At 45.9% G+C, this 15,622-nt stretch overlaps 1 long non-coding RNA gene across 3 annotated transcripts in view; it reads right to left on the reverse strand.

Moving 5' to 3' along the window:
* LOC129137844 (uncharacterized) overlaps positions 1 to 15,622 on the reverse strand; it is a 161,898-nt gene that overhangs the window by 16,797 nt on the left and 129,479 nt on the right. Inside the window, exons 4-5 of one of the 3 annotated variants that reach the window (XR_010152134.1) lie at positions 13,009 to 13,438; positions 11,874 to 12,192 (exon numbers count right to left, since the gene is read on the reverse strand). This is a non-coding gene — a long non-coding RNA (uncharacterized LOC129137844). Of the gene's footprint in view, positions 1 to 852; positions 12,561 to 13,008; positions 13,439 to 15,622 lie in introns of those variants that run through there. The other 2 variants (XR_010152133.1, XR_010152135.1) reach the window with 2 other exon arrangements.

Below are 15,622 nucleotides of genomic sequence, written 5' to 3' on the forward strand. Positions count from 1 at the left end.
ACATATGATGTAGGACAGTGCTTCCCTGTAACTTGCCCAAGATTCCCGTGATGATGGTGACAATGACAGCCTGTCAGATACTATGCAGAACAGTGCTTCCCTGTAACATGCAGAAGATTCCCGTGATGATGGTGACTATTTGAGCCTGTCACATATGATGTAGGACAGTGTTTCCCTGTAACATGCACAAGATTCCCGTGATGATGGTGAATATGACAGCCTGTCACATATGATGTAGGACAGTGCTTCCCTGTAACATGCAGAAGATTCCCGTGATGATGGTGACTATTTGAGCCTGTCACATATGATGTAGGACAGTGTTTCCCTGTAACATGCACAAGATTCCCGTGATGATGGTGAATATGACAGCCTGTCACATATGATGTAGGACAGTGCTTCCCTGTAACGTGTGCAAGATTCCCGTGATGATGGCGACTATGAGAGCCTGTCAGATACGATGTAGGACAGTGTTTCCCTGTAACATGCACAAGATTCACCCTGGCATCTTCTTATTAAAATGCAAACTCATGGACCACACTTTGACTAGCTAAGACAAGAGCATTTAAATGGATGTCCAGGTGACATTGCTAAGATCCTACTCTTCATGTGGGCACTGGCTCACCATATTAATGAAGCTTAGGACCTCCAGTCCCTGCTGGAAAAGAAATACAGATACATAGGATATGACTGTGCATATGGAATGTCTGTTGTGTTCTCGACATTGTACTAGACACTAGAGATAAAAAATCAAATATCCCTTGCCTCTTTCTGAAAGGAGCTTCCTACACAGTGGCTTCTGACTGCAGTGTATATTTTCTCTTCTGTCCTGGGTGGGTGAGCTCTATCTCAATGTTGGTAACTGAACACTGCCCAGTGGGTTTGATGGGGGAGATCACAGCTAGCTGCGCTCCCACATAGCTATGACCACAGCATACCTCGTGATGCCATTTCCCCCTTGTCAGAAGCCTCCCTCCAGTATCATACACGCTCCCCATGATTATAAATTCTTCCTCCTTCCACTAAATGTTCCTAAATCTTGCAAAGATAAAAACATAAACCACATTCTTGTCATATTAGTTATATATTAATGATGAAAGTTCCTTACTTTTCTTTCTTATTTTTTTGCGACGGAGTCTCGCTCTGTCCCCAGGCTGGAGTGCAATGGCGTGATCTCGGTTCCCTGCAAGCTCTGCCTCCCAGGTTCATGCCATTCTTCCGCCTCAGCCTTCCGAGTAGCTGGGACTACAGGCACCCACCACCACCCCTGGCTAATTTTTTTGTATTTTTAGTAGAGACGGGGTTTCACCATGTTATCCAGGATGGTCTTGATCTCCTGACCATGTGATCCGCAAGCCTCGGCCTCCCAAAGTGCTGGGATTACAGGCATGAGCCACCGCACCCAGCCCAAGTTCCTTATTTTTCATGTGTTTAATATTTTCTCCCAATTTATAGAATATATTGATTAAGAATAAATTTTAGCCATGCACATCTTTTACAAACTTCATGATATACTTTGCTATATTTAAATTTCTTATACTCTTATAAAATGTGTGTTCTGATCTCACGTTGGCTTCCATTTCTTCCCTCTGGCTTCTATAAGTTTAGGCTATGAGCAGAGATGGACGAGGTGGCTACTGTAATAGATCAAGGCTATGAGCAGAGATGGATGTGAGGCAGCGGCTGTAATGGATTAAGGCTATGAGCATCTTGTGAAGTAGGATGTAAAATCTGTAAATGTCAGAATGAATCCAAAGTTATCAATTCAAAGCTGGATTGTAAAACAGCTCAAAAAAAGACTGAAAACACAGCTCTACACTTTAGGAGGCTGAGGCAGGCAGATTGCTTAAGTTCAAGAGTTGGAGACAAGTCTAAGAAACATGGAAAAACCGTCTCTACAAAAAAAAATTTTTAATTAGGAGGGTATGGTGGTATGAGCCTGTGGTCCCAGCTTTTCAGGAGGCTGAGGTGAGAGGATTGCTTGAGCCCAGAAGGTAGAGGCTGCAGTGAGCTCCGATCACGCCACTGCATTTCAGCCTAGGTGACAGAGTGAGACCTGTCTCAAAAACAAACAAAAATAACAAACAAAAACAGCTCTAAACAAAAGTGGCTAGAAAAGTAGCTCAAGTTGTTCCTGTCTGGTTAAATAGAAACATAAATGAACTACTTATGTGCCCCAGTGGCTTCATAATGCTGAGAGGAAAGTCAATTATTCTAGCAGGTTCTAGAAAACTTTATCATATCATGGGGTTCAATGAAAATATCAAATCATAAATATAATAGTCAAATCTGAAAGTGAATCTAGTTTCAAAGACCTCAGAAGCCAGTGTGTAGGAAGCTCTTTTCAGATAGAGACAAAGGATTATTTGACTTCTTATCTCTGTTGTCTAGCACAATGTCCAGAACACAACAGATATTCCATATGCACAGTCACATCCTATGTATGTGTATTTCTTTTCCAGCAAGGAATAGAGGTCCTAGGCTTTGTTTATATGGTGAGCCAGTGCCCAAATGAGCAGCAGAATCTTAGCACAGTCAGCTACACACTCATTTCAAAGCTCTGGCCTCTTATCCAAGCTTGTCAAAGTGTGGGCTATGGTTTTGCATTTTAAGGGATCCCCGGGTGAAACTTGTGGCTGTCAAAGGAGGAGAAGCACTGCCCTCAAAATATAGAAAAGGTGAACTAATTTATACAGGCAGGTGGCTGTTTATTTATGTATTTATTTATCTTGTTGATGGGAAGATTCAAATTGACATACACAATCACCCCTATAAGGATTTCAGGTAAAAAACAAACAAAGGTTTAGATATCAGATGTGTTTTACAATTACCACACCAGTCTTTTTACTACAGAATCTAGTAGCATATTTCCAATAGATCTAGGTGAAAATTTCTATCTCATGACCCTTCTGTCAGTATTTTTAAAATTGGGTACTCCATTAGTGGCAAAATTGAATCTCTTACAGGCATCTCACTCAAACTGCAGTCATACTTTCCAATAGGCCCCATAAAAATCCTTGTTCTGGAGCAATCTAATATATTTATCCACCTCTTTAGACACTTAGGTAAGTATAATAATACAAGTTGTGTGTGTGTGTGTGTGTGTGTGTGTGTGTGTGTGTGTGTGTGTGTATTGTGTACCTTGTGGCCTCTTGTCCAGTTTCTGCAACACCTGAATCTGAGGCAAGTTTAATGTAAATAACATCCAGCAATGTCAGAAATGTTGACTTTTATGTGCCCATCAGGAAAAAAGGATGAATGTTATTGTAGAGTAAATTTTCAATCTGGAAAAAATGCATACTGTTTGAATGTTGCTTTCATGCTTTCCACAGATATTATACACAGATATTATATTCCAAGGATTATGTTTCAAAGTCTTCAAAAATAGAAAATTCATTTTATATTTCTAGCTGAAAATAAAAACAGTAATTAGCCTACCTTTGGGGAAATGTGATAAAAATACTAATGACCATCACAACTCATTAAAAGCATAAAATGTGCAATGATTTAAACTACATGTTCTTTCTATGAATCTGCATAGAAATATAGACACATTTGATAAATGCTATTTAAAGTCTGAGTGCTTTGGTAAATGATTCATCTATAGGTTGAAGGGATTACTTTTATCTGCCTTCATAGTGAGAATTAGATTTCTATTCTTTATAAAGCAGGGAATACAGATTGTGCATGGAGTAAAAGCCTTCAATCCTTATTAATAATGATGGTAGCTGCGCTGCAGAAAAGAAAGCCTGTCAGAGTAACGTGTTCAGTTTTACATCATAATCAGAGGTATGTCGATCTCTGTTGAAGGCAGAATTAAAAACGCCTTCAACGTTTTTAAAATAATAGATGAAAAACATCTCAACGTCACTTTTAAAATTTGAATTGACGATTCCACATAACAGGAAAAGGACCAAGACCATCTTAAATACTTCATGATGGAAGTGATGTTTTAAGTGCAATTTCATCAAGGAGAAGTTTTTCCAGAAAGTCTTTTGACCTCAGTAAGAAGCTTATTTACTCTGGTAAATAATTTATCGTAAGATGAGAAAGACTCGATTTTTTAAAAACAATAAAAAATTTACATGGTTTAATCTAATGTTGTGATTTCGAAAGTACTACTTTTGCCCTTATAGTTACGCTTGTGTATTTATATGCATTTTTTTGGTTCATTCAAATGCCAATAAAATACTTTACTATCCAGGCTCCTTAAAAGCCAAATTAATTTCTAAAAGTGAGGATTGTATGTATGCTGTGAGGTGTGCGCAGGTGTATGTGTGTGATGTGTATGTATGGTGTGTGTTTGTGGTCTTTGTGTGTAGTAGGTTCATGGGGTATGTATATGTGTGTGTAGTGTGTATTGTGGGTGTTATGTGTGTATACTGTGTGTAGTTTGTGGGTGGTGCATGGTGTGTATATGTGCTGTGTTTGTGGTGTATGTGTGTGTGGTGGGTGTGTACTACGTGTGGTGTGGTGTGCGTATGATATATGTGTGTGCAGTTTGTGGTTTATGTGATGTGTGTGTGTATGGTGCTGGATGTGTGTGTACTGTGTGTAGTGTTTGATGTGTGATGAGTGTAGAATGTGTGGTGTGTGTGTGCACAGTATGTGTGGTGTGTATGTGATGTGTGTGCTCTGTGTGGTGCTATATATACGTGTGCAGTGTGTGGGGAGTATGTGTGGGGCGTGTGTTTGATGTGTGTGGGGAGTATGGGGTGTGTGTGGTGCTGTATGTGTATGTTGTGTGTGTAGTAGATTCTTGTGTGTGGTGTAGTGTGTGCGGTGTGTGGGGGGTATGCGTGTGTGCACATTGTGCATTGTGGTGTGGGGATGTGTGTGCATGTGCACATGGTGTGTGTGCAGTGTGTGTGGTGTCTGGGGTGTGTGTGTGCACATGGTGTGTGTGTGGCGTATCAGGGGTGTGCGTGTGTGCACCTGGTCTGTGTGCAGTGTATGTGTCTGTGGTGGGGTGTGTGCACGTGCACATGGTGTGTGGTGTGTGTGATGTTTGGGGGTTTGTGTGCATGTATACATGGTGTGTGTGCAGTGTGTGATGTCTGTGTTGGGTGTGTGTGTACGTGGTATGTGTGCAGTATGTGTGGTGTGTGGGGGTGTGTGTGCGTGTATGCATGTTGTGCTGTGTGCAGTGTGTGTGGTGTCTGTGTGGTGTATGTGTGGGGCATGTGTGCTTGTGTACACTGTGTGTGGTGTGTGTGTGGTGTGTGCATGTACACGGTGTGGCATGTGCAGTGTGGTGGGCTGTGTGCAGTGTGTGGTGTCTGTGTGTGGGGTGTGTGTGCACATGGAGTGGTGTGTGCGGTGTGTAGTCTCTGGGGTGTGTGCGTGTGCACGTGTGTGTGTGCAGTGTGGGGTGTGTATACGTGCACATGGTGTGTGTGCAGTGTGTGTGGTGTTTGTGCACATGGTGTGTGTGCAGTGTGTGGTGTCTGTGTGATGTGTGTGCATGTGCTCATGAGGTATGTGCAGTGTGTATGGTGTCTGGGTTGTGTGTGTGCATATGGTGTGGTGTGTGCAGTGGGTGTGGTGTCTGGGGTGTGTGTGCAGTGTGTGCGGTGTCTGTGGGGTGTGTATGCATGTGTGGGGGGAAAAGAAAAAGATCAGACTGTTACTGTGTCTATGTAGAAAGAAGTAGACATAAGAGACTCCATTTTGTTCTGTACTAAGAAAAATTCTTCTGCCTTGAGAGGCTGTTAATCTGTAACCGTACCCCCAACCCTGTGCTCCCTGAGACATGTGCTGTGTCAAGTCAAGGTTAAATGGATTAACGGCTGTGCAGGATGTGCTTTGTTAAACAAATGCTTGAAGGCAGCATTCTTGTTAAGAGTCATCACCACTCCCTACTCTCAAGTACCCAGGGACACAAAACACTGCGGAAGGCCACAGGGAACTCTGCCTAGGAAAGCCAGGTATTGTCCAAGGTTTCTCCCCATGTGATAGTCTGAAATATGGTCTCATGGGAAGGGAAAGACCTGACCATCCCCCAGCCTGACACCTATAAAGGTTCTGTGCTGGGGAGGATTAGTAAAAAGGAAGGCCTCTTTGCAGTTGAGATAAGAGGAAGGCATCTGTCTCCTGCTTGTCCCTGGGCAATGGAATATCTCAGTGTAAAGCCCAGTTGTATATTCCATCTACTGAGATAGGGGAAAACTGCCTTAGGGCTGGAGGTGGGACATGCTGGCAACAATACTGCTCTTTAAGGCATTGAGATGTTTATGTATATGAACATCAAAAGCACAGCACTTTTTTCTTTACCTTGTTTATGATGCAGAGACATTTGTTCATATGTTTTCCTGCTGACCTTCTCTCCACTATTACCCTATTGTCCTGCCACATCCCCCTCTCTGAGAAACGCCTGATAATGATCAATAAATACTAAGGGAACTGAGAGACTGGTGCCAGCGTGGGTCCTCCGTATGCTGAGCGCCATTCCCCTGGGCCCACTTTTCTTTCTCTATACTTCGTCTCTGTGTCTCTTTTCTCAAGTCTCTTGTTCCACCCGATGAGAAACGCCCACAAGTGTGGAGGGGCAGACCACCCCTTCACGTGTGCACATGGTGTGTGTGCTGTTTGTGTGGTGTCTGTGTGTGGGGTGTGTGTGCACATGGTGTGGTGTGTGCAGTGTGTGTTATGAGTGACTGCTTCTCTTAGCATGTGGACATCAGTCTTCCAGACCAGCTTTCTCCATGTGTCTGGGAACATAAGAAACAAGTTTCTGCAATAATTGTTACACAGCTTTTCCAGAGAGGTACCAAATCTCTGTCGTGAGTGGATATCTGCGTCATTGCAGGAGGGAATGTGATGTCCTGGTTTGGCTCACACCCTCTGAGGGCTTAGGCAGGGTTCCTGATGGATCCCTCACTGTGGCCAGAGACGGAGGGCTCTGTTTCACCATAGGGCACCGGAAGAGGACTGGTGCGTGGGAAGACCAGGTAATCATAATGGTAGTAATAATAGTGGTAATAATACTGTTTTATACATTGTATATGTCATAAGGATTTTAAGTTTCATCTAACATAATTGTTGTAAAAATGTCCCCAGTTTGTTTTGTCCTATTTACTTGGTGTGGAAATGTGTAAGAATGTACGTTTTAGGTACGTTAGGTTTATTCCTTTTTATATAGTTTCTGTTTGCAATTTTGATTTTAGAAGACATTCATTCATTCTCAAGGTCATAAAACACAGGTACATCTAATTTTCTTTTCTTTTCTCTCTCTCTCTCTCTCTCTCTTTTTTTTTTTTTTTTACATTTAATACTGGAATTAACTTTTATGTAAGGTGTGGGACCAGGACTCAATTCTATCATTTTATATTCTCAAATCATTACCCAATATTTTAACATCATAAATGGAAAAATTGCTCTGTTTTGTGGGTTTAAAATATTACCGTTACTAGATAAAATTACACTCAATTTCTGTGTTTTTGTTTCTCTTTCATTAATGTGTTTATTTTTGTGCCATTTCAAATTTGTTTAATTTTGAATAGTAATAACAATCTTAAATATGTTATAGTAAATTTTATAAAATTGGCTCTCGTGTGTGTTCAATATGTGGATTTAAAAATCACATTTTCTTGTTCGAAAATATTTTTCTTGGAATTTTTATTGGAATTTGAGCATATTTTTAAATGATTTACAGCAAACTAAAGAGTTAATATTATTGAGTCCTCTCATCCAGAATGTGACATGCAAATTTCTCAAACCTCCTTTAATGCCATTTTGTCAAAATTAATATGTTAAATCAATATAAATTAGTATAAATGAGTATAACTAATGATTAAAATAAAATAATGTGTTTGGCTCCACGTTTCTGTCTTCTGCCTTCTATCACTGATGTTTTTTATTCCTATCCTTGTTGTTTTCTACAGTTTCTTTTATTATGTCTTTTTCTGTCTTGTGATGTGAAAACTATATGACACATTGTAATGTTTTAATTTTTCTAATTTTTTGCTCTTAATTTTAACTAATTTTATTTTTTAGAGAAGTGCAGGTTCACAGCTAAACGGAGCAGAGAGTAAAGACTTCTCATATGTCCCTTTCCCCACACACAGCCTCCCCACTACAGCTTCCTGCCTCACAGGAGCACACCTGTGACAACCAGGAACCTACCTTGACCCTTCATTATCACTCAAAGCTTACAGTGCACATTCATACTTATTTACTCTTCACATTGTACTTTCTGAGTCATGACAAAAGTATAATGGCAATATGATATTATTCACCCCTAACAGGAGATGATCTATCAAGCCACAAAAAAATACATGGAGGAAACTTAAATGCATATTGCTAAAAGAAGAAGCCAATCCGAAAAGTCTACGTACTGTTCGATTCCAATTATATGACGTTCTGGAAACGGTGAAACTATGGGAACAGTAGAAAGATCAGTGGTTGCCATGGACCAAGGGGAAGGAAGAGATGGATACACAGACAACAGAGAAACTTCACGGCAGTAAAACCATTCTGTATGATACTGTAATGGTAGATATATACATTTGTAAAAATCTATCTTAACTTTTAATCTTTTAAATTACGTTTGTTCTTTTTTTTTTGATGGAATCTTGCTCTGTCGCAAGGCAGGAGTGCAGTGGCACGATCTCGGCTTACTGCAACCTCCACCTCCCGGGTTCAAGAGATTCTCCTGCCTCAGCCTCCCAAGTAGCAGGGACAACAGGTGACCGCCACTGCGCCCGGCTAATTTTTGTATTTTTAGTAGAGACTGGGTTCACCATCTTGGCCAGGCTGGTCTCGAACTCCTGACCTTGTGATCCACCTGCCTTGGCCTCCCAAAGTGCTGGGATTACAGGCGTCAGACACCACACCTGGCCGTTTTTGTTTTAAGAACTTCAGACAAGCTGGGTGCAGTGGCTCAAGCCTGTAATGGCTGCACTTTTGGAGTCTGAAGTGGCTGGATTGCTTCAGCCCCAGAGTTCAAGACCAGCTGGGCAACATAGTGAGATCCCGTCTCTACAACAAAAGTATTAAAAAAAAATAGCCAGGCATAGTGCTGCATGCCTGTAGTCCCAGCCACTCAGGAGGCTGTGGTAGAAAAATAACTTGACCCAGCAGTTTGAGGCTGCAGTGAGCTATCATCATGCCACTGCACTCTGGCCTGGGCGACAGAGCGAAACCCCATCTCAAAACAAAGAACAACCAAAAACCTACAAGCATACTCAGAGATATTGTGGGTTTGGTTCCAGACAACTTCAATAAGGCAAATGTTACAACCAAAAACCTACAAGCATACTCAGAGATATTGTGGGTTTGGTTCCAGACAACTTCAAGAAGGCAAATGTTACAACCAAAAATCTACAAGCACACCTGAGAGTTAGTGTGGGTTTGGTTCCAGACCACTGCAATAAGGCAAATGTTACAACCAAAAACTTACAAGCACACCTCAGAAATATTGTGGGTTTGGTTCCAGACCACTGCAATAAGGCAACTGTTACAATCAAGTTAGTTGCATAAACATTTTGTTTCCCAGTGCTTATTAAAGTTATGCTTAAACTATATTGTAGTCTAATGAGTATTTAATTATTAATTAGCAATTAATAGCATGTCTGAAAAACTGTGTACATACCTTAAGTTAAAATACATCAGTGCTAAAAAATGCGAATGAATATCTGAGCCTCACCAAGTCATAATCTTTTTGCTGGTGAGGGTCTTGCCTCTATATTGATGACTGCTGGCTAATCAGTGTGGGGGCTGCCGAAGGTTGGGTGCCTGTGTCAATTTCTTCAAACAATGAAGTTTGTTCCTTTCACAAAAGATTTCCCTGTAGCATGTGATGCTGTTTGACAGCATTTTATTAACAGTAGAACTTTTTTCAAAATTGGAGTAAACCCTCTCAAACCCTGCTGCTGCTTTATCAACTAGGTTTATGGAATATTCTAAATCCTTAGTTGTCATTTCAACAATGTTTGTAGCATCTCCACCTGGATTAGATTCCATCTCAAGAAAATATTTTCTTTGCTCGTCCATAAGAAGCAACTCCCTATTTGTTCAAGTTTCATCATGAGTTTACAGCAATTTCATCTCACCTTAAGGCCCTAATTCTAATTCTAGTTGTCTTGCGATTTCTACCACATCTGCAGGGACTTCTCCACTGACATCCTGAGCCCTCAAAGTCATCCATGAGGGCTGGAATCAACTTCTTCCAAACTCCTGTTAATGTTAATATTTCAACCTCCTCCCATCAATCACAAATGTCCTTAATTGCATTTAAGGATTGCTATTAAGGACATTTGTGATTCACGGGAGGAGGTTCAAATATCATGAAAGGATTAATGGTGAATCCTTTCCAAAAGGTTTTCAATTCAGCTTATCCAGATTCATCAAAGAAATCACTATCTATGATAGCTATACCTTTACAAAATGCAATTATTAATTAATAAAAACACTTGAAAGTCAAAACCACTCCTTGATCCACAGGCTGAAGGTAAATATTGTATTAGCAGCCATGAAAATAACATTAATTTCCAAGTACCTCTCCATCTAAGCTTCTGGGTAGCTAGGTGAATTGTCAATAAGCAGCAATCTTTTTTTTCCTTTTTCCTTTTCTTTCCTTTTATTTTATTTTATTATTATTATTTTTTTGACGTAGTTTCGCTCTTGTTCCCCAGGCTGGAGTGCAGTGGTGTGGTCTCGGCTCACTGCCACCTCCGCCTCCAGAGTTCAAGCCATTCTTCTGCCTCAGCCTCCTGAGTAGCTGAAATTACAGGTATTACCACCATGCCCGGCTAATTTTTTTGTATTTTTATTAGAGATGGGGTTTCATCATTTTGGCCAGGCTGGTCTTGAACTCCTGACCTCAGGTGATCCTCGGCCTCCCAAAGTGCAGGGATTACAGGTGTGAGCCACTATGCCTGGCCAAGCAACAATCTTTTTAAAGGAATCACTTTTTTTTCTGAGCAGTAGGTCTCAATATTGGGATTAAAATATTCAGTAAACCATGCCATTAACAGATGTGCTGTCACCCAGACAGTGATGTTCCATTTCTAGAGCACAGAAAGAATAGATTTTGCATAATTCTTAAGGGCCCTGAGATTTTCAGAGTGGTCAATGAGCACTGGGCTGTAACTTAAAAGTCACCAGCTGCAGTGGTCCTCAAAGAGAGTCAGCCCATCCTTTGAAGTTTTGAAGCCAAGCATTGACTTCTCTCTAGCTATGAAAATTCTACATCTTCATTAAGCTTAATCATTTCTAGCTCTGGACTTCAAGTGAAAGACGTGAAAGTCTTCCTTTCATTTGAGTTCTTTGAGGCCACTGTGGTTACTAATTGGCACCACCGGTGGGTGTCACCCTCCTCCCTCCTCTATCGAGTTCACCCACAACAGGGCATGGGGAACGGCGCTTCCGACACCGCACATGCCCTGCGCGCCTGGGGCTCTCCCACAGGGGGCTTTCGTGAGCCAGGCAGCAAGGGCCATCCCCCTGCTCCAGCCCAGCCAGGCTGCGCAGGCAGAAGGACTCTCCCAACCTGCCCGAGCATGTGGGGCTTTGTGTTCCCTGCCCTGGTTCCTCCGGAACTGGGGCTGTCCCATCCTCAGACTCCCTGGTGGCCTCCGCACCCCAACAAATGACAGGAAGACCAGAAACCGCTGCGCGAGGGCCTCCTGGGCGCGTGCTCATTTTGGGCCCCCTCAAGCTGAGTCACAGGGGCAAGGTGTGCTTGTGCCACCCACGTCCCACCAGAATCCGTGGTGGGGCTGGAGCCCCAGGTCGCCAGGGTGACGTGGGAACCCGAAGACGGGGCACCTCCACCTCCGGAGATCGCGACCCGAGGCCTCCGCGGCAAGCACAGATGCCAGCCATCCAGGCGCCTCCCAACCGCTCCAGGAGCCGAGGAGCTCGTCTGCACTCACCTCCAGCCTGTTAGATGAGCTCCTGTCAACCCCAGAGTTTCAGCAAAAGGCACAACATTTCCTAGATCCGGCGCCACTGGGGGAGCTGAAGGACGTGGAAGAGCCCGCTTTGCTGGAACCACTCCTCAGCCAGGATGAACACTGGGCTCTGCTGGAGGAGCAGGTTTGGGCGGGGTTGGGGCGGGGTGGGGGCAGAGCGGCGGCCTCTCTTTCGCGGTGAACCTCAGGCTTGGTATGGAGAGACGTGTCTTCCCTTCCAGCTGACCTGCCTAGGATCCCTGAGTTCCAGGTCCAGCGAGAGACTCCACACAGAGGAGGGCTGTCAAGAATGACAAGAAAGAATTCCTGAGCATCCTGGGGATCCCAGGGCCGGTCCAGGTACCCGGAAGCGGGCTGTCTACTGCGCATGCGCGGGTTTCCAGGCAGCAGCCTAGGTTTTCTAACTAGCCCAGGCGGAGCTCTCATTCCTTTTTCCCCCGCGTTCTTCAATCGGGTTGGCGGAGACCTCAGTCCGAGAAACACTGGGCCGGGGCAGAAGCCAGGCCAGTCCTTTCTGCGGCTCGACTCCTCTGTCTCTTCGCTCTCCATCACTTGCCAACCGTTGTCCCGCCAGCCTCCTTGCCAGCACCATGAAGCGCCTTGCAACTAAATGTAGACCCGAGACCGCGTGCAAACCGAGGTGCTGCCCTTTCCAGGCAAGACGGAAGGCAGGCAGAGATGAGGAAAGGAACGGAGACAAAGTGAGATGGAAGGATGGAGCTAGCAAAGAATGGGTGGAAGGAGGGACCCTGAAAGGGAGAGAAAGAGGGAGGGAGGGAGAAAGGGAGAAAAAAACCGGGGGAGGGAAAGAAGAACAGAGGGAAGGATGGACCGAGGGACAAAAGGAGCAAGAAACAGAGAACGGAAGGCAGAGAGAAAAACGGTCTTCTGCCTCCAGAACCAACAGGACCCAGCACTCCGGGAAAATGTAGGGTGCCCAGTGCGGGCTAAGTGCTGGGCCCACAGCCCCGTTGGCCGGTGGGGCGCTCAGCAGCCGTCTGGATCGCCAGCCTGGGTTACTTCATCCCAGAGCAATTCAGACCAATTCCGTTTCCGAATGAGCGAATTCCCCAGAGAGCAATGAGCCGAGACTCACCTGGTTGTCTGTTTTTCATCCACATGGTTCACAGATGACATATCCCCACGTTGAGCCCTGCAACAGAGCGCGAGGCGGATAGTCCCATCCACACAGGAGTCACACTTAGGCCAACTGAAGCGTGATTCTGGATTCCACGTTTCTTTGCCCTCTGCAAAGGTTCCTGTTGCTCAAGTTTCTGCCCTCTGAAAGCGTGACCATGTTGACTGTTTGTTTCCCGTGCTCTGTGGGGTCCCGGAAACTTCCAGGAATGCGTGGAAGACCACCATTGTGTCAGTGCTCTCCTTTCCGGTTTTCAAACAGGCTATATTGGAGACTCCCCATTTTGCAGGAAACAGGAATCCATCGTCAGGCCGTGATGCACGGGATGTTTCTTTTCTCTGTGGTTTCGCTCTCGTTGTCTACGTGAAAATGAACGAGATCCACACACCTGCATGTATGAGAATATCACAGCAACTGTGACACCCACGCGCTGGCAATAGAGTTGGCAGCCTGATCCCAGGACTAAGGTACTGATGGACATCCAGACTCACCCACCACAATCATTAGCAAACCCACTCCCAAATACACAGACACACATGGGCGCACGCGCGGGAACACAAGCACACACACAGACACAGAAAGACACAGACAGCTTGAAGGAGAGCAAGGGACAGAGGGATGGAGAGATAGAAACGGAAGGAGAGAGAAACAGCGATCGAGAGAGAGACACAGAGGAACCGGGGAGATTGAGAGAGAGCAAGGTGGAGAGGGAAGTAGAGAAAGGGAAAGGGTGAGGGAGCTAGAGAGGGAGAGCAACAGAGCTTTGGAGAGGGAGGCTCTATCTGGTAGACAGGGGCCCCTTTGGCCAGGGTAGGGTGGAGGGCGTCTGGGACGGGCTGGAACAGGGGGGCAGGGCCACCCACGCGGGAAAACCAACAGAGCCCTGAGACGTGTTTTTACTTGGATTGGTTGGTTGCTTTGGGGGTACGTTTCGTAGCCTCATTCCTTTGTTGGCTCCTCCCTGTCCTCTTGGTGCTGTGGGCCCTGAAAGTTGTAGAGCGCGCCCCTCACTTTGGCAGGAGCAGTGGCGCTGAGCGTGCCCACGGGTCGCGGCTTGGGTCTCTCTCGTTTTCCGTGTGGTGTGGCCATAGACAATGGCAGTGGCGCCTGGCTGGCCCAAGAGTCCAGTCCAACTACGCCCGCTTGATTCCAGGCGTCACCAGCAACCCGGGGCCACAAGGCTGGGATCAGGCACCTCAGAGCCACTTGCCCCTGGCCGGGCGGCTCTCCCTCTCTACGCCCAAGCACCACCAGTCACCGCGCTGCGCTTTCCGCTGACCTCCCAGAGCGTCCCGCTGTCGCCGGCAGCCAGACCACGTGCGAGACCGCCTAGGCACCAGAAGCCTCCCTCCTCTGCCAGGGCTCTGGACTCTCCAGGTGGCCACCCTCTCGCTGACACTCCAGGCCTTCCCCCGGCTCTCGAGCTCCAGAGCTTCCAACACCTGGGGCCCGCTCAGGAAGGGGTGTGCTCCGAGGCGTCAGGGCCCAGGGCCCACTGTCCTGGGGTCCCCTCCGGTCCTCCGCCTTGCCGCGGAAAAATTATTTTGGATTCCTTGCTGCCCCTCCTTCAAGGCCCCCTCTTGCCCCACACACCCACAGCCGCCAGGGCTGACCGGGGCGAACAGACGGCCCAGCCCCGCGGGCCATTTTTCTTACAACGCCTACACAATCGTCGCTTGTTCCGACAAGGACCCGCCGTGGCCAACGGGGCAGGAAGGCTCTGCTTTGCCCCACGCCAGCACTAGAGCCCCGGCAGCCTCACCCTGGGAAAGAGGGGCTGACGGACACCCAGACACACCCCACCACTACCACGAGCAAACCCACCCTGACACACACACGGATACACACGGGTGCACGCGGGCAGACACACACACACGGACACAGACACACCACACCCGGGCACACACACATGGGCACACAAAGACACAGACACAGATAGCTTGAAGGGAGACCACCCCTCATATTGTCTTATGCCCAATTTCTGCCTCCACTTCGACCCCTGACCTACTCGGTTATGTTATCTATAGATTACAGACATTGTATAGAAAAGCACTGTGAAAATCCCTGTCCCGTTTTTTTCTGATCTAATTACCGGTGCATGCAGCCCCCAGTCACGTACCCTCTGCTTCCACAATCCATCACGACCCTCTCACGCGGACCCCCTTAGAGTTGTAAGCCATTAAGAGGGACAGGAATTGCTCATTCAGAGAGCTAGGTTTTTGGAGACGTGAGTCTGTCGATGCTCCTAGCTGAATAAAGCCCCTCCTTCTACAACTCGGTGTCTGAGAGGTTTTGTTTGCAGCTCCTCCTGCTACAGAAGGAGAGCAAGGGAGAGAGCGATGGAGAAACAGAACCAGGAGAGAGAGAGACAGCGATAGAGAGAGAGAGACAGAGAAGGGGGGAGGAGAGAGAGAGAAGGGGGAAGAGAGAGCGCCACAGTAGAGCGCAAGGTGGAGTGGGAAGTAGAGAAAGGGAGAGGGTGAGGGAGTGGTAGAGTGACAGCAACAGAGCCTTGGAGAGGGAGGCTCTGCTCAGGTAGACAGGGCACCTTTCGGCAGGCCGGGGTGGGGTG

The sequence above is a fragment of the Pan troglodytes genome, chromosome 17, assembly GCF_028858775.2.
Source record: "Pan troglodytes isolate AG18354 chromosome 17, NHGRI_mPanTro3-v2.0_pri, whole genome shotgun sequence".
Taxonomy (NCBI): domain Eukaryota; kingdom Metazoa; phylum Chordata; class Mammalia; order Primates; family Hominidae; genus Pan; species Pan troglodytes.